This window comes from Eschrichtius robustus, chromosome 17, assembly GCF_028021215.1.
Source record: "Eschrichtius robustus isolate mEscRob2 chromosome 17, mEscRob2.pri, whole genome shotgun sequence".
Taxonomy (NCBI): Eukaryota; Metazoa; Chordata; class Mammalia; order Artiodactyla; family Eschrichtiidae; genus Eschrichtius; species Eschrichtius robustus.
The window spans coordinates 28102810-28123358 of record NC_090840.1 but is presented as its reverse complement, the minus strand read 5'-3'; the positions used below and the strand labels follow the sequence as shown (position 1 = coordinate 28123358).

The 20549-nt window shown below is 35.1% G+C and overlaps 1 protein-coding gene across 1 annotated transcript in view; it reads right to left on the bottom strand.

The window, feature by feature from the left end:
• RALYL (RALY RNA binding protein like) overlaps window positions 1-20549 on the bottom strand; it is a 532902-nt gene that overhangs the window by 421577 nt on the left and 90776 nt on the right. The window lies entirely within an intron of this gene.

The window sequence follows — 20549 nt, the reverse complement described above, 5'->3', positions numbered from 1 at the left end:
GTGGAGATAGGCAATCTTCCAGAAAAAGAAGTCAGAATAATTATAGTGAAGATGATACAGGACTTCGGAAAAAGAATGGAGGCAAAGATAGAGAAGATGCAAGAAATGTTTAACAAAGACCTAGAAGAGTTAAAGTACAAACAAACAGAGATGAACAATACAATAACTGAAATGAAAACTACACTAGAAGGAATCAATAGCACAATAACTGAGGCAGAAGAATGGATAAGTGACCTGGAAGACAGAATGGTGGAATTCACCGCTGAGGAACAGAATAAAGAAAAAAGAAGGAAAAGAAATGACGACAGCCTATGAGACCTCTGGAACAACATTCAAAACAACAACATTTGCATTATAGGGGTCCCAGAAGGAGAAGAGAGAGAGAAAGGACGAGAGAAAATATTGGAAGAGATTACAGTCGAAAACTTCCTTAACATGGGAAAGGAAATAGCCACCTAAGTCCAGGAAGTGCAGAGAGTCCCATACAGGATAAACCCAAGGAGAAACACACCAAGACACACAGTAATCAAATTGGCAAAAATTAAAGACAAAGAAAAATTATTGAATGAAGCAAGGGAAAAACGACAAATAACATACAAGGGAACTCCCATAAGGTTAACAGCTGATTTCTCAGCAGAAACTATACAAGCCAGAAGGGAGTGGCATGATATACTTAAAGTGATGAAAGGGAAGAACCTAAACCAAGATTACTCTAGCTGGCAAGGATCTCATTCAGATTTGATGGAGAAATCAAAAGCTTTACAGACAAGCAAAAGCTAAGAGAAATCAGCACAACCAAACCAGCGCTACAAAAAAGGTTAAAGGAACTTCTCTAAGTGGGAAACACAAGAGAAGAAAAGAACTACAAAAACAAACCCAAAACAATTAAGAAAATGGTCATAGGAACATACAAAATCAATAATTACCTTAACATGAAGGGACTAAATGCTCCAAACAAAAGACACAGGCTCGCTGAATAGATACAAAAACAAGACCCATCTATATGCTGTGTACAAGAGACCCACTTCAGATCTAGGGACACATACAGACTGAAAGTGAGGGGATGGAAAAAGATATTCCATGCAAATGGAAATCAAAAGAAAGCTGGAGTAGAAATACTCATATCAGATAAAATAGACTTTAAAATAAAGAATGTTACAAGAGACAAGGAAGGACACTACATAATGATCAAGGGAACAATCCAAGAAGAAGATATAACAATTATAAATATATATGCACCCAACATAGGAGCACCTCAATACATAAGGCAACTGCTAACAACTATAAAAGAGGAAATCAACAGTAACACAATAATAGTGGGGGACTTTAACACCTCACTTACACCAATGGACAGATCATCCAAAATGAAAATAAATGAGGAAACAGAAGCTTTAAATGACACAATAGACCAGATAGATTTAATTGATATTTATAGGACATTCCATCCAATAAGAGCAGATTACACTTTCTTCTCAAGTGTGCACAGAACATTCTCCAGGATAGATCACATCTTGGGTCACAAATAAAGCCACAGTAAATTTAAGAAAATTGAAAACATATCAAGCATATTTTCTGACCACTAAGCTATGAGGTTAGAAATGAATTACAGGGATAAAAACGTAAAAAAACACAAACACATGGAGGTTAAACAATACTTTATTAAATAACCGAGAGATCACTGAAGAAATCAAAGAAGAAATCAAAAAACACCTGGAGACAAATGACAATGAAAACACGATGATCCAAAACCTATGGGACTCAGCAAAAGCAGTTCTAAGAGGGAAGTTTATAGCTATACAAGCCTACTTTAAGAAACAAGAAAAATGTCAAATAAACAATCTAACCTTACACCTAAAGGAACTACTGAAAGAAGAAAAAACAAAATCCAAAGTTAGCAGAAGGAAAGAAATCATAAAGATCAGAGTAGAAATAAATGAAATAGAAACAAAGAAAACAATAGCAAAGATCAATAAAACTAAAAGCTGGTTCTTTGAGAAGATAAACAATAAATGATAATCCATTAGCCAGAGTCATCAAGAAAAGAGGGAGAGGACTCAAATCAATAAAATTAGAAATGAAAAATGAGAAGTTACAACAGACACCACAGAAATACAAAGCATCCTAAAAGACTACAAGAAACAACTCTATGCCAATAAAACGGACAACCTGGAAGAAATGGACAAATTCTTAGAAAGGTATAACCTTCCAAGACTGAACCAGGAAGAAATAGAAAATATGAACAGACCTATCACAAGTAATGAAATTGAAACTGTTATTAAAACTCTACCAACCAACAAAAGTCCAGGACCAGATGGCTTCACATGTGAATTCTATCAAACATTTAGAGAAAAGTTAACACCCATTCTTTTCAAACTCTTCCAAAAAATTGCAGAGGAAGGAACACTCCCAAACTCATTCTATGAGGCCACCATCACCCTGATACCAAAACCAGACAAAGATACTACAAAAAAAAGAAAATTAAAAACCAATATCACTGATGAATATAGATGCAAAAATCCTCAACAAGATACTAGCAAACAGAATCCAACAACACATTAGAAGGATCATACACCATGATCAAATGGGATTTATCCCAGGGATGCAAGGATTCTTCACTATATGTAAATCAATCAATGTGATAAACCATATTAAGAAATTGAAGAATAAAAACCATATGATCATCTCAATAGATGCAGAAAAAGCTTTTGACAAAATTCAACACCCACTTATAATAAAAACTCTCCAGAAAGTGGGCATAGAGGGAACCTACCTCAACATAATAAAGATATACGACAAACACACAGCAAACATCATTCTCAGTGGTGAAAAACTGAAACCATTTCCTGTAATATCAGGAACAGGACAAGGATGTCCACTCTCATCACTATTAATCAACATAGTTTTGTAAGTCCTAGCCACGGCATTCAGAGAAGAAAAAAGAAATAAAAGAATACAAATTGGAAAAGAAGAAGTAAAACTGTCACTGTTTGCAGATGACATGATACTATACATAGAGAATCCTAAAGCTGCCACCAGAAAACTGCTAGAGCTAATTAATGAATATGGTAAAGTTACAGGATACAAAATTAATGCACAGAAATCTCTTGCATTCCTATACACTAATGATGAAAAATCTGAAAGAGAAATTATGGAAACACTCCCATTTACCATTGCAACAAAAAGAATAAAATACCTAGGAATAAACCTACCTAGGGAGACAAAAGACCTGTATGCAGAAAACTATAAGACACTGATGAAAGAAATTAAAGATGATACCAACAGATGGAGAGATATACCATGTTCTTGGATTGGAAGAATCAACATTGTGAAAATGAGTATACTACCCAAAGCAATCTACAGATTCAATGCAATCCCTATCAAATTACCAATGGCATTTTTTACGGAGCTAGAACAAATCATCTTAAAATTTGTATGGAGACACAAAAGACCCCGAATAGCCAAAGCAGTCTTGAGGCAAAAAAATGGAGCTGGAGGAATCAGACTCCCTGACTTCAGACTATACTACAAAGCTACAGTAATCAAGACAATATGGTACTGGCACAAAAACAGAAACATAGATCAATGGAACAAGATAGAAAGCCCAGAGATTAACCCACACACCTATGGTCAACTAATCTATGACAAAGGAGGCAAAGATATACAATGGAGAAAAGACAGTCTCTTCAATAAGTGGTGCTGGGAAAACTGGACAGCTACATGTAAAAGAATGAAATTAGAATACTCCCTAACACCATACACAAAAATAAACTCAAAATGGATTAGAGACCTAAATATAAGACTGGACACTATAAAACTCTTAGAGGAAAACATAGGAAGAACACTCTTTGACATAAATCACAGCAAGATCTTTTTTGATCCACCTCCTAGAGTAATGGAAATAAAAACAAAAATAAACAAGTGGGACCTAATGAAACTTCAAAGCTTTTGCACAGCAAAGGAAACCATAAACAAGACGAAAAGACAACCCTCAGAATGGGAGAAAATATTTGCAAATGAATCAACGGACAAAGGATTAATCTCCAAAATATATAAACAGCTCATTCAGCTCAATATCAAGGAAACAAACACCCCAATCCAAAAGTGGGCAGAAGACCTAAATAGACATTTCTCCAAAGAAGACATACAGACGGCCACGAAGCACGTGAAAAGATGCTCAACATCACTAATTATTAGAGAAATGCAAATCCAAACTACAATGAGGTATCACCTCACTCCTGTTAGAATGGGCATCATCAGAAAATCTACAAACAACAAATGCTGGAGAGGGTGTGGAGAAAAGGGAACCCTCTTGCACTGTTGGTGGGAATGTAAATTGATACAGCCACTATGGAGAACAATATGGAGGTTCCTTAAAAAACTAAAAATAGAATTACCATATGACCCAGCAATCCCACTACTGGGCATATACCCAGAGAAAACCGTAATTCAAAAAGACACATGCACCCGAATGTTCATTGCGGCACTATTTACAATAGCCAGGTCATGGAAGCAACCTAAATGCCCATCAGCAGACGAATGGATAAAGAAGTTGTGGTACATATCTACAATGGAATATTACTCAGCCATAAAAAGGAACGAAATTGAGTCATTTGTTGAGACGTGGATGGATCTAGAGACTGTCATACAGAGGGAAGTAAGTCAGAAAGAGAAAAACAAATATCGTATATTAATGCATGTATGTGGAACCTAGAAAAATGGTACAGATGAGCCAGTTTGCAGGGCAGAAGTTGAGACACAGATGTAGAGAATGGACATATGGACACCAAGGGGGGAAAACTGCGGTGAGGTGGGGATGGTGGTGTGCTGAATTGGGCGATTGGGATTGACATGTATACACTGATGTGTATAAAATTGATGCCTAATAAGAACCTGCAGTATAAAAAAACAAACAAACAAACAAACAAAATTCAATTCCAGATGTATTAAAATATAAATGTAAATAATAAAATTCAAAAATCCCCTTAGAAGGAAACCTGGAGGATGTATCCATGACAATTGAGTAAGCAGTTATTCAACAGGACAAAAAGTGCACAAACCATAATGGACATGAGGACTTCTTGGGGACTTACAGCCCATGCTCTGCTCACCTATGAGGAAACCAGAGCCCAGACAGGATACCTTCTTGAATAGGCTCAACACCTCCAGGAAGCTCAAAATCAAAGACCAGGACTCCAGTTTTCAGAATTAAGTTTTAGAAGGTTTTGAGAACCATTAAACAATAGGACTTAATAAGATGCCTAGTCTTTTACTTTCCTTTGCTTTTTATAGCACTTTATATGTCCCAGGTGGTGTTTTAAGCATTTTGCATATATTGAAGCATTTAATCTTCAAAACAACTCAGTAAGGTGGGTTCTCTTATGATTATCTCTATTTTACAGACAACACCAAGGGAACAACACCAAGATCTTTAGTAACTTGCCGCAAATTACCCAACTGGTATGTGGAAAGCTAGGATTCTAACATAGGAAGCCTGAGTCCAGAGCCTGTACTCTTAACCACCATCTTTCACAAACACTCGAAGGTATAATTTCAATTTCTGTGTTTTAGTTTCAATTCATTTAAGTTCAGAACTGCAGTATCTATAATTTTTTTCAAGGATTAATATTCTAATTTTTGCCACCTACTGTTTCTGAGCTATTTAAATTCAAATCTGCATTTCCCAAAAGATCTTCTCCAGTCTTACAATACTTCATCCCTTTAAAAAAATTCCTGTAACACTTAATGTTGGCATGACAATATGTTTTATCTTACATTTTCCACCTTCTATTGTATGTGATTTAATACCAGTGTATGTCACTCCACAATTACCCCAATAAACTTACAATACTTTTCCTTTTGTGGTACTTGATCTACATTATTTCATGCATTATTTTATATTTGCTGTCTTCAGTTGCATATTATTTTATGTATACATATTTTACTACATGATTAAAATATTTCCTATGGGCAGTCCTCTATTTTATTGTATTATTTTACATTATAATTTACTCGATGTTATTTTAATTTTATTTTATTTTGGTGTGGCATTGTGTTTCTACTCGCTTCTAGAGTTTAATATGTGTTGTCAAGCATCTAACACAATTATACAAATACTGTTGAAAGAATAAATGTTCTTATCGGTAAGGCTTTTGAAATTAATTCACCTGTGATTTTCAGACATTTTACTAACAAGACTAAAGGATAACTTGAGACATTGTATTTTATCTATCATTGTGTCCAGCTTTGTTCTAGGGAAGAAGTTAGAACAAGTTAGAGCTAATAAGGTCCTTCTCACTGTTGCTCAGGAGTTTCCAGTGATAGTCTTGTGAAAAATTGCTCATAAACAGTATCTACGACTGCTTTCACTAATTTAGGTTCAGTGATTGAGTCAAATAAACAATTTTAGAGACAGAAAGAAAATACCTCAGGCTTTCTATCATATATGGGGGCATGTATCTCCCTGGCTGACGAACGTTAGTTCTTTAATTCACCATATCTTGGAATTTTGCTAATTAGCATTTGTTTAAAGCACATAAAGTAGCCCTGTTTAATTACTGAAAACCTGAAAAGTGTTTTGTGCTCTGCAGTCCAGAGTGTTGTTTTCAATACTTATTATCTGAGAACAGTGGATTATGAGGATGAAGATGGAAGGCGGAAGAAGAGGACAAAGACTTCTCAAGCAATTACCAAATATGTATAGGTTGGACAGTAGAATGAAGGATAATCTACAGTAATTTTGAAAAATATTAAAAGGAAGTTTCAAGGCTTTTGTTTTCATGAAAACATGCTCTCTATAACATTTAGTACAGTATAAGATTTCCTTATTTGTAAAATGGGGTTAATGAAATTAATTATCTAGCATCCATGAAGGATGTTGAAAAGTTATTTTTTTAAATGTAACGAAGTGAATGTTGAACTTCTTTGAGAAGTTTGATGAGTGAAAATAACATATAGCTGAAAATGTTCTTACTAAAATCTACTATTTTAGAATGGTAACATATTTCTCTCAACTACAGAAAAGATGAAATAAAAATGACTTATACTGAATACCATCCAATAAGTAATTCTTTATGCCTTCACTCATGTATACCGTTCAAGAGCCTTCACAGCCTTGTGAATAGATTTTTGAAAACAAATATAATGGCCATCTAAATACAACATTTTGCAACTGGTAACCACTTTGTATATCTGGATAATATAAAATTTGCTGGAAAATTGGTTGTTTCAACTATAGGGATGTGTTGGACATTTCTTTAGTGGACAAAAAAGCTGGAATGGCAAATAGTTCCAAAGGAAAAAAAAAATCAAAGATTTACTAATTCAATTTTCATATCCTCACTGCAGCTAATGTTTAAATTAACTGAAGGATTAGCTTATGAGTCATATCCTGGGAATTGAAAACTTTGTCAAACTATCAAGTTGAGAAAGTATGATGATAATATGTTCTTTAGACACTGAGGCAGGCAAAAGCTACTTTTTTTTTTTTTATCAATACAAATTGTAATCATTTTATATAATGATGCCTTGCTAAAAATGTTCTCTATTACTGGCAGCATTCTTTGGAAATTTTCTACAAGATTTTCATGACTTAGAAGCCCCTACAAGGGTTGTGTACTTCTCAAGGGGTTCTGCACTTCGCAAGGGGTTCTGCAATAGACTACAATATCTGAAATGATCAACTGTACTCATCATCTCAGCCCAGGCTCTCTGTCAGTCTGTCCTTACTGGATGTTCAGACATTGCATCTAACTTGTACATGAAGGCATATGCAGGAGAATAACTCTTACCAAAATGGAGTAGGACAGACACAATGGGAGAACTAATGTATTTGCTAGACAAAACATCAACTAGGGATGCTGCAATTCTTAATTTCTTTGTTTTAACAAGCTTTTACTGCTACTGTTGAATAAAATATATTTGAACATCACTAAAGCATCTGAGTAGTCTCAGAACTCAGCATTTTTCACTGAACATTTTTATAAGGCTTGTTCTTCATAATTTCTAGTGGTGATCTGAAATGTTTGAATGGAAGGATTTAATGAAAAAAAATCACATCTCTTAAAGGAATTATATTAAAGATGTGTAGAGAAAAAGAACTTTAAAAACCGTTTAAATAGGTAAACGTATAAACATGTCAACTGTATAGATGTTTAATTTGTTTCTGGTGTTTATGTTTTTAAGGATTAAAAAACAACTGGTGATACAAGTGGTAAGCTATGACCATAAACACATTATAATAATTGTTCTGAAATGCACATACCGAGTTTTGTTTTCTGGACAACTGGAAAAGATCTATCCATATTATAAATTATGAGTTACTGTCAAAATAATGCAAGGCATTGTTTTCATATAGTTTATCTTGTTTAAAACTATTGTAAGATTTCTAAATTAATGGAGTTTGTTTTGTTATGATTACTCTAAAATAGTGCTTCTTAACCAGTGGTGGTTTTACCCCTCAGAGGACTTTTGGTAATATCTGGACACATTTTCAGTTGTCACTACTAGGAGTGGGTGCCACTGGTGTCTAGTAGGTAGAATTCAGGGTTGCTGCTAAACATCCCACAATGCATAGAACAAGCCCTCAAAACAAACACCCAAAATTTAAATACTGCCAAGGTTAGGAAACACCGCTCTAAGGAGAGGAAGTGCTATATACAGTCCACCAGAAATTGCAAAATACAGGCACCATGTTACTTAATGACAGATAATTATATTAGGAGAACAAAGAATAAAAAATAAAATATTCAGTAAATAGCTTGTAACAGTTGCACTAAATCTGAGTGTAATTTTCATTTCCAGTGGACGTCACCCTAGTTGGTGTCCTGGCTGGAATAGGACATTAATAATTATTTTACACATGAATGAAGAAGTGAATGAATATTTCAACATTACAAGGAAATCAATGTGTATATTAAATAATATATTATATAACTAAAGCATAACAGCAACTTAAATGATAGTTAACAAATATAAGATATTCTTTTGAAGCCAATTTCATTAGACTGAATACAATCTCATAAGTATTTCTACTCACTTAGATTCATCAGTATATCATGCAAGACCCTGCACAGACTGGTGTCAATCTTATCTCTCTCCACTCTTCTCTATGAGACCATTCTTCATCCACGGGCTTTATTCACTTCTGCCTAAATTAGGACTCCAGGTATAATGTTTCATCCACCTAGAATGACCTTTCCATATCCGACCATCCTTATAACACTAATTTGAAATCTCTCCTCTTCTAGAGTTATCTTCCATCACACTTGTAATCACCTGAATTAATTTCTTATTCTCAGCAATCACTGACTCCACTATTACGGACTGCCTATACCATCTATTCAAAATCTGCTCAGAATTGTGCAGCCAAAAAAAAAAAAAAAATACAGAGGATTTCTCATAGCACTAGAATGATTTCAGAGTCTAAAATCACCGTGTGTAAATTTTTATCACAAGGTTTGGACCGTATAAAAGCAATGTTCTAAGCACTTCACAAACATATGAGTTCTGCATTGTACACTGAATTAAACACTACTATTTCCATTTTACAGGTTAGGAAAAGGATTCTGAGTGAATAACTTCTTCAAGTTACTTTGCCACTGTGGCAAAGAATCATCTGCCCACTAAAGATATACTGGTTACGGGTGGGAATGGCTGCCTAGTCCCATTTACATCTAGGTGTGGTCAATGAAATGTAAGCATTAAGATGAGGACTACTTCCAGGCTTGAAATGCAAAACTTCCAGAGCACAATCCTCCCTCTTTTTTCACCAGTCTGCTGGTTTGACTTCTTTCTGGATTCCACGGTAGTGTTGGGGCTCAGGAGAGGCCACCCCAAAATATGCCACTTTGGCATATTGATTCTTTTGAATCACAGTTATTAATACTTGAGAAACAGCCAATGCAGGAAGGACACACTAACCCTCTTTTGTCCCCCTGAAAGCAAGAAATAAATCTCCTATGGGAAAGGTACCCTTCCTGTTCCAGGAGTTAGAGAGACATCCTTATCACCAGAAATAGGGAACTTGAGGCCTAGAAGCCTGTATAAACAAACTTTGTTACTCCTTTACTAATTTACTACCCCAAGGACAAACCCCTTTGTCTTGTCAATTCTTTACAAATTTATTGTTTCCTTGTCTATAAGATATAAAAGCTGCCTGCTTTGGTCACATTTTTTAGCTTCATATTTCTATAAGGTCCTGTATGTACAAATTAAATTTTTCTCCTGTTAATCTGTCTTATGTTAATTTAATAATTATATCAGCCAAAGAACCTTGAAGAGAAGAAAGGAAATGTTCACCTCCCCTATAGTAGCCACTCACTGAAAGATGTCAGAACATCCCACAGCCTGGCCCCTGGATGAAAGAGGGGCAGAGCTTCCATCCTTACCCGTCTCCTCCCTAGGACACTGATTGTATTTTATGTGAGAAAGAAATAAATTTCTATTATGTTAACTATTGAAATGTGAGGGTTTATCTGATACTGAGGCTGGTATACTTTAAGTTAAATATTATACAATAGTTATCTTACGAGAAAGATCAAGTAAGTTGACAATTCTACTTTAAGTAAAAATGCAATAGATAATAAAGACCATGCATTCAAGTTGTCTGGTTTAAGCCTGACATCACAGAATAATCATTAATAGCATCCCTTCTCACTCTCAGAAGTATCCTGGTTTGGATGATAAGATGTACAGTCACGTTACTAATATCCTGATATGAAAAAAAATTGCTGGTGAGAATAAATATTGAAAATAATTAGGATGAGATTACGTGAGCTTGATATCCTGCACAAGCATCTGTCTGCTATAAGGCAAGTTTATTTCTCAGAGCTTCAGTTCTTACCCAGCAGAATAGGCATCAAAAAAGATAATCTGTGCTTGAAAAGCTTAGACAATGATGAAGTACTGTGCAAATATCTAGCCATTAAAAAGAGGAAACTATGAAAGGGTGCCATTTTAAGGAATGTAAAGGAAGCATTCAATGAATAAAACCTTTCTTTAAACCCATATATCATTTACTATAATGTTTGAATAAAATATGTATATGTTAACATTTGATGCTTATTAAAGACAGGATTATATTTAGAAAAATTAAATCAGGCCTATTTTTTTTAACATCTTTATTGGAGTATAATTGTTTTACAATGTTGTGTTAGTTTCTGCTGTATAACAAAGTGAATCAGCTATATGTATACATATATCCCCATATCTCCTCCCTCTTTCCTCTCCCGCCCACCCTCCCTATCCCACCCCTGTAGATGGTCACAAAGCACCGAGCTGATCTCCCTGTGCTATGCAGCTGCTTCCCACTAGCTATCTATTTCAAATTTGGCAGTATATTTAAGTCCATGCCACTATCTCACTTCGTCCCAGCTTACCCTTCCCTTGTCCTGTGTCCTCAAGTCCATTCTCTACGTCTGCATCTTTATTCCTGTCCTGCCCCTAGGTTCATCAGAGCCAATCTTTTTTTCTGTATGATAGACTCTAGGTCCATCCACCTCACTACAAATAACTCAATTTCGTTTCTTTTTATGGCTGAGTAATATTCCATTGTATATATGTGCCACATCTTCTTTATCCATTCATCTGTTGATGGACACTTAGGTTGCTTCCATGTCCTGGCTATCGTAAATAGGGCTGCAATGAACATTGTGGTATGTGACTCTTTTTGAATTATGGTTTTCTCAGTGTATATGCCCAGTAGTGGGATTGCTGGGTCGTATGGTAGTTCTATTTTTAGTTTTTTAAGGAACCTCCATACTGTTCTCCATAGTGGCTGTATCAATTTACATTCCCACCAACAGTGCAAGAGGGTTCCCTTTTCTCCACACCCTCTCCAGCATTTATTGTTTGTAGATTTTTTGATGATGGCCATTCTGACTAGTGTGAGGTGATACCTCATCAAGACAGTATGGTACTGGCACAAAAAGAGAAATATAGATCAGTGGAACAGGATAGAAAGCCCAGAGATAAACCCATGCCCATATGGTCATCTTATCTTTGATAAAGGAGGCAAGCATATACAATGGAGAAAAGACAGCCTCTTCAATAAGTGGTGATGGGAAAACTAGACAGCTACATGTAAAAGAATGAAATTAGAACACTCCCTAACACCATACACAAAAATAAACTCAAAATGGATTAAAGACCGAAATGTAAGGCCAGACACGATAAAACACTTAGAGGAAAACATAGGCACAACACTCTATAACATAAATCACAGCAAGATCCTTTTTGACCCAGCTCCTAGAGAAATGGAAATAAAAACAAACAAACAAAAAAAACAAATGGGACCTAATGAAACTTAAAAGCTTTTGCACAGCAAAGGAAACCATAAACAAGACAAAAAGACACCCCTCAAAATGGGAGAAAATATTTACAAATGAAGCAACTGACAGAGGATTAATCTCCAAAATATAGAAGCAGCTCATGCAGCTCAATATCAAAAAAACAAACAACCCAATCCAAAAATAGGCAGATACAGATTGCCAGCAAACACATGAAGGGATGCTCATCACTGCTAATCATTAGAGAAATCAGGCCTATTGAATAACTACTTCTCAGGTTTCTGACTTTTGAGAGACTGAATCCCCTTGCAAGGAGACCACACTAACTTCCCTTTACAGCAACCCCATGGGAATTACTTGCTTCCTAGGGAACTTGCAACCACATCTTCTTCTTCTTTCTCCTCCTTCTCTTCCTCCTCTTTCTTCTTTTTTCTTTCTCTCTTCATTTTCTTGTGTTACACTTTTACATGGGGATAAAAGGCCCTTTAGTGAAATACATCCATTCCTCTAAACATCCAACCATTCACCCAGCACATACTTACTGAGCATTTGCCATGGAAGTGTCAGCACACTTCAAGGTGCCAAGAAGATTAATATAAACATATATAGTCAATGTTCTCCAGGAACTTATCCTATGGGGAGAAGGAAAAGATACCTATCACAAAACAGTAAATATAAAAATATAATTGAAAAGAAGGTATGTGCTAGAAAGGAATACCAGTAGGTTTGAGGTATCAAAGTAGGTTTCCTTAAAGTAATGACATTTGACCTGAGATCTGAAGGATGAACAGTCAACTGAAGGGAGTTAAGAAGTGAGGAAGTGAGGTGAGATGGTGGGAAGCTTGGCAAGGATATTCCACACACTCACACAGCCTGTGCAAAGGTCCTGATGAGGGAAAGATGACTTGTTCAAAGAACTGATAGAAGTCAATTTAGATGGAGCACCAAGAAAGGCTCAGAGGATGATGCTGTAAGTCTGCAAATGAGCAGAAAACAAATCACATAGAAAGTTGTAGGTCACAGCAAGGGTTTCAGTCTCTTTTTTGAGAACAATGAAAAACCATGCATAGCTTTTATCAAAGGGTGATATGGTTAAATTTGTATTTTGAAAAGATCACTTTGGATGCAAAATGGTAGCTGAGAATAAAAACACTTCTGAAATCCATTACTCCTAGGACACGCTTGATAGATCGTTACCAGCATTTGTTTGTTGTCTTCTTCTTTGTCCACACCCAGGATTGCTCTCCAATATATTCTTTCTTATCAATGCATTTTCCATTACTTCCCTCATGATCAGAATTAAGAATATTCACCAGATTTTCTTTAAAGTTAGCAATCCCTATTCATGTTCTTTCTTTGAATTCCTTAAGCATTTACAAGACCTTTATAATATAATAAAATTAATTTAATTCTCTATTTTATGTATTCTTTTTTTAAGCTAGACTTTGGTCCTCAACAAAAGGAACCTGTGTACAGGCTTTAGAGAAAAAATGATTTCTACAGACAAATGATTTTTTAGTGTTGGATTCTTCCTATTATTAATAACTGACTTCCTATGTTCATAAATTGTGCTTTTGCAACCAACCTAAGAGCGAAAGAATCTAAAAATAAAGACCTTACAAATGTCTATTTATAGCCTGTGTGTAATCAAACCAAGTGTAATCTGTAGAAATTGGCACTGATCGAGACTTTTAGTCTCCAACCTCTGCATGGTATTTTGGTACAAAAGAACACTTTATGTTTGACCTCTCATATAAAAATTGTCAATATTAAACATTTAAGATGTTTATTTCACCTTTCACATAATGTGTTTGAGAAAAAAACAGTTCCAATGGCTAAATTTGGATTAAAAATATAATAAATATTTCTAATATTAACAAAATTTAGAATCCAATTTCAATGAATTATTAAGAAGAGGATTCTCTTTTAAATTTTTAAATTTAGATTATTTTAAATAACCAAATTGAAATACATTTTTATAGTGAGCTTTACATTATAGAAATTGTGTTTTTTACAAAAATTATTCAGAATAATTTCACAGTTAGATTTTGCTTTTTTAAGAATCCCCAAGTACTGTGGATGAAAATGCAATCAATTGTTCTTTTCCACAGTTTAGCAATCCTTCATTACATATCAAAGGCAGGAAGCCAGGGTTAAAAAAGGGATATCCCCTTTTCTACTGTGGTGCAAAAGATGTGCTGAAGAACTGAAAACGTATAATACAACAAAATTAAGTTGTGACCAAGTTTCCTTTTCTTTATAATACCCACAGTATATGTTGTGATGGATACCCGGAAGGCAGCAATACCAAAAATCCATGTCTTCACCCAGTTTATTTATTTAAAATCCTTTAATGTGTTCAGTTATCATATCTCAAAACACATGACAAAGGGTAAATTTCCTTAGAGTGCCAACCTTGACCTGGGAATAAGAAGAGGAGATATCACTGGGGAAACGAAGAAAGAATGATTTTGAAACACGTATCACAGCTGGCATGAGGTCACATACCACACAAGTTTGAATGAGTGAACTTTGAACTGAAAAACAAAAGGCATAAACTTTAAAGAATAGTACAGAAAAGGGGACAGGGCACCCAAAATGAATATGTCAAAGTCACAATCAAGTTTGGGACATGCCTTGATCGTAGATTAAAAAAAAGAACTGCGGACATTCATTGAAGTTTGGGGAAATAAGTACTTTTCTTTGTTTTTGTTTAATTGCTCTGGAGTAATAAATATATAGGAGTCTTACCCCAAGGGAAAAATATCACCTTAATTATTAGTTTATATGCTATATGCCTTTAAGGGAAATAACCTCAGAAAAAAAACCGTGTATTCCATAAAACATTCCTTGTGTTCATTATCATGTTGGTAAAATGGACAGACCATGGAACTATTTCAAGTTGCCTTTTCATGCGTTATGGTATAAAATTTAGGAATCTTTGTCAATATAGTATAAATAAAAAATCCAAGGGAGAAAAGTTAATCAAAACATTAGACTGTGAACTATTTTCAAAATCCAGATTAGAGTTCCAAAATTTTGAGCTCTCATTTCTGATCTCCCTTAGAGGGAGATCTCTATGCACTATAATTTTTAGGTAGAATCTCTATGCACTATAATTTTTAGGTAGAATCCAGCAATTTTAAAAATAATTTCTCATTTTATGTGAATTTGAAAAGAATGTAAAATATATACTTACTTAAAACTTCAAATCAGAATTTGATGATAATTTCATGGTTAAGATGTTTTCTCCAGAAAAATACAGAATATTTTATAATACAGGTATATGGAGTTCTTGTTCTTAAATGTTCAGGTATACTAATGTAGTCAAGTGAGTAAAATCATCTTGACTGGGTCTGCAATGGTTGACTTGCAATTGGTCTGAAGATATTTATGCCAATGGTTTTATTAAAGGCAGACACTGAAATTTGGCAAGGTGGATAAAGTTTTCTCTGTTACTCAGCTGGGCAGATGGCTTTGGGTATAGAAGACACTTATATGGAAAGAAGCTTAGGCTTTAAAGGTCCTATGATTAAGCTCTCCTAAATGAGTTTTTTAAATATTAGAATCAAAAAGAACACTTGCACATATGGCCTTGGAAGTTTGGAAATCATTAGTAGCTTAAATGAACTGATACAAGAATCAATAACTAAGAAAGTAGTCATCCAATACAGGAAGTTTAGGAAGGACATGGTAACTACAACTTAGAATTGGGAGATCAAAGAGCTGTGCATAAAGTAGTTCAGATTTAGATTTCCAGAAGGCTTATCAGAAAGCCTCTTCTAGTTATTTGGACCCAAAGATTTCTCCACACATCTATCTTCAGCCAATATTCTTCTCACTCTATATACATTCCCAGAGTGAGCTTATCCATCTCCATAGTTTTAACACTATCTGTGTTGATGACTCACAAAGTTTTTACTCTTAGTCCAAATCTCTCCTCTTAGTTTGGACCTGCTTATTCAAGATTCTACTAGATACAGGTACCTGGATATCTTGAGGCATGTACATCAATCTTAATACATCTATTCAATCCTGAACTCATTGTCTTACACAAAAATCTTTTTCCCTTTGAAAATCATTCTCCATCATCCTAGTGATCTGCAAGTCAATCCAACAGAGAACTCAACCCAGAAATATGGGAATCATTCTTGATTCTTCTCTCTCTCTGCCTCACCCAGTGTACCAACTAGTTATTAAGTCCTATTGATCCTACTTCATTTTCCTAATTTTTCCTTCTTCATTTCCATAATTAGATACCTGGACTCTTTCAGTAGACTCCCAACACATTTCCTTGTTTCTAGTTTTATATCACACTAATCCATCCATCAATCTGCTAATGGGTTATTCTTTCAATAAAAAAAATTTCAACATATTACTCCCCAACTTAAAACATTTCAGTGTTTCCCCTTACTTGTAGACACAAAATGGTTATTAATATTTTCCATTTAATAAATGCTAGGTTTCATCACATGCATAACTGATTCTTAGTTTAAGGATAAATCTATAATTCCATAATACTATAAGAACACACATTAGGATGCTTAATTTTTTCTGGAACTATTGATGTTTAACTCTAATTTCTAAATTGTACATGAAAATTTTCAATACATTGTGATATGAAGATTGTTTCTATTTAGAAGAAGTTACTTGAATATGCATTGAAATCAAATAAGATAATATAGGTAAAGTACTAGCCCAATGCATGGCTTAATATTAATTTTCTTCCCACTCTAAAGAGAAAGAACAATGCTTAAATGGGTTGTGGTACATGAAGTTAATATCTATTTCATATGTCAGTGGTCTATTATTTGATCCATAATCAATCCACTTCCAATAAAGGGCTTGTAGAGTTTAGTGGGAGTTGCAAATCATAAAAGGTTTATTTGAGAGTCAAAAACTTCAAGAAGCAAGTGATTTTACCTAAACCTAAGTTTCCCTTGTCACCAAAAGCAAAATACTTAAAGCCAGAAATGAATATACCTCCCGGGAAACTAAGTGTTTTCTTCAGGAACCAGCTTCCTATAAGGAACACCTGGAAGACAAGATGTTCCTGAGTGTCTAGCAATATGGTTTAAAAAAAGGTGAGTATGTTGAAACACATGCCCTGAAAAGCAAAGTTATTAAGTTATAAAGCACTTGCTTTGTATGAAAAGGCATTCAACTTAGACACAAGGAGTGAGAGACTAGATTTCAACTAAAAGAATAAAGTCTTTGACTTGGATTCAGGCAGAAAGGGTGATTATGGCTGATTAAATAGGTGCTCCAGAGATTAACTGGAGGACACAACCGAGAGAGGATCCCAGAATGACTGGGAATGAAAAATCGTATCTTATTAGAAGCACAATTTAATTCTGTGGCTCTCAAAGCATGGTGATTTGGTGTCATCATTTTTTTCCTTGGGTTTTTCTAAGTAAGGCACTAAATTTTTAGTGTGGGTATTGCTCCTTCCCCATTGCATTCTTCTCAAAAAGACAGTGAATAAGTGAGCACCCTAACAGGTGTTAGGGCCCAGGGTAGGCTGCCCCAAAATATGCCTCATTGACATATTGATTATTTTGAATTAAAGTTACTTAAGAAAGATCTGATGCAAGAGGGACACTAACCCTCTTTTCTGTCTCTCTAAAGTCAGGAAATAAATCTCTCTCATGTGAAAGGTGCCCTCCCTACAACAGGAGGTAGAAGGGCACCCTTATTGCCAGAGATAGGGAATTTGGGCAGAGAAACCTGTATAAACAAACTTTCTTACTTCTTTACTAATGTGCTACTCAAGCCCATACTTTGCTTAAACTCCTTACTAATTAAGTCCCCAAACCTGAGTTTCTTCGTCCTGTCAATTCCTCTCAAATTTATTGTTTCTTTTGAATGGATAAAGAAGATGTGGCACATATATACAATGGAATATTATTCAGCCATAAAAAGAAATGAAATTGAGTTACTTGTAGTGAGGTGGATGGACCTAGAGTCTGTCATACAAAGTGAAGTAAGTCAGAAAGAGAAAAACAAATACCGTATGCTCACAGATATATATGGAATCTAAAAAAAAAAAAAAAAAGGTCCTGAAGAACCTAGGGGCAGGACAGGAATAAACACGCAGATGTAGAGAATGGACTTGAGGATACGGGAAAGGGGAAGGGGAAGCTGGGATGAAGTGAGAGAGTGGCACTGACATGTATACACTACCAAATGTAAAATAGCTAGTGGGAAGCAGCTGCACAGCACAGGGAGATCAGCTCGGTGCTTTGCGTCCACCTACAGGGGTGGGGTAGGGAGGGTGGGAGGGAGACGCAAGAGGGAGGGGATATGGGGATATGTAAGTATACATATAGCTGATTCACTTTGTTATACAGCAGAAACTAACACAACAATGTAAAGCAATTTTACTCCAGTAAAGATGTTAAAAAAAAAATTATTGTTTCTTTGTCTCAAAAGTATAAAAGCTGCCTGCTCTGGCTACTTCTCAGGCCCCATTTCTATGAAACCTCCATGTGCACAAATTACAATTTGTTCCCTTTTCTCCTGTTAATCTGTGTTGTGTCAATTTTATTACTAGCCCACCCACAAGTACTCAAGAGGGGTAGAGGGGGAAATTTCCCTCTCCCTGACATAGGAAAAGGGACTCTGGAAAATTACCTATAGTTCATTAACACGTGAACTGGACTTTACATTGGTCATTAATTTTTAAAAATTAATAGTTAAATGCATCTCTACTAGAATGCACTAATCTCATAACAATCAGGATAGAGGCAATAAATGGGTATTTCTCTGATTTTGGCTCAGATGTGGCCCTAAGTAGAGATTTCAACTTAGAAGTTAAAACAAAATTGGTCAGAAAATTCCAATATCAAGGTAAAGTAGAATGGGGACATTGAAAAAAAAAAAGACATACGTAAAACTTACCAATGTCTTTTGGATGGCATTACTTTTCTTTAAAATATAGAAAAGTGAATTGGAGAAATATAAATAAAACTATATTCTTATATGGTAATGATTATTTGTGGTTTTATTGCAAGCACTTATGTAAAACATCTTTTTTTCCTCAAGACTATTACCTCAGACTTCACTCTCACTTTATTGAATTCCATACCTTCCCCCCAATTTTTCATAATTACATTATATAACTTGGTAATACAACATTCTTAACACTCTTCTAACTTGATTTGTTTATGCTTTTATATCTTGTTTCTTTTATATGCTCCTTCATCTTTATTATGTCTGTGGACATGATAGAAGTAACATCATAAATTAAAATATGTAATTTCAGGGAGTTCCCTGGTGGCCTAGTGGTTAGGATTCTGGCCTTTCCTCACTATTGTCCGGGTTCAATCCCTGGTTGGGGAACTGAGATCCTGCAAGCCACGTGGTGTGGCCAAAAAATTTTTATAAAAATATGTAATTCCAGATACTGATGAGGGCTATGAAAAAAATACAAAGTACAATAATAGAATAGACAGTGTAGGCAGAAGGGTAGAAGACTATTTTATTTTAGATAAGTTGGTCAGAAAAGACTCTCTGGGAAAGTAAAATTTGAGCACAGCATACAGTAAAGCAGGGAAAGAATGATTAGCAAGGACCTGTCTTCTGAGCATAGGGAATAGCAAGTCCGAAGCCTCTGAGGTAGGAACAATTTTGGAATGTTTGAGGCATATCAAGATGGCCAGCAACACTGAAGTGGTACAAGAAGGCAGAGAGAAGGAGATGGAGTTGAAGATGTGGTAATGTGGTGCATCATTGCCATGGTATAGAATAAAACCTTATTCTGGGTGCAATGAAAGGCATTACAGACTTAAGAGCAAATTAATGGCATAATCTCATTTATGTTTTTAAAGGGACACTGGCAGGAGTGGAAAGAGCCAGACCAGTTAGGGGGTTATTTCAGTAGTCCACCTGAGATAATGGTGGCCTGTATAAGACGGCTATTGGTATAGCTTTAAAAGTTGATTGGGTTTGGGATATATTGATGGTAAGAAACATGATGATGGATTACATTTGGAGTGTGGGGGGAAGAGAAGAATCAAGGTTGATACCTAGGATTTTGTTTGAAAAACTGGATAAATGAAGGTTCCATTTATTGTGATGGAGAAGTATGCAGGTGAAGGAAGTTTCAATGTGGATATCCAAAAGAAGACCTGGTATAATCAGTTTAATATAAGAATCTGAACCTCACAAGAGATATAAATTAGGGAATCACTGATGTCTTAATTATACTTTTTCTTATGTAGAAAAAAGTGTCTAAATTTTATTTTTATCTGCATACTTACTACA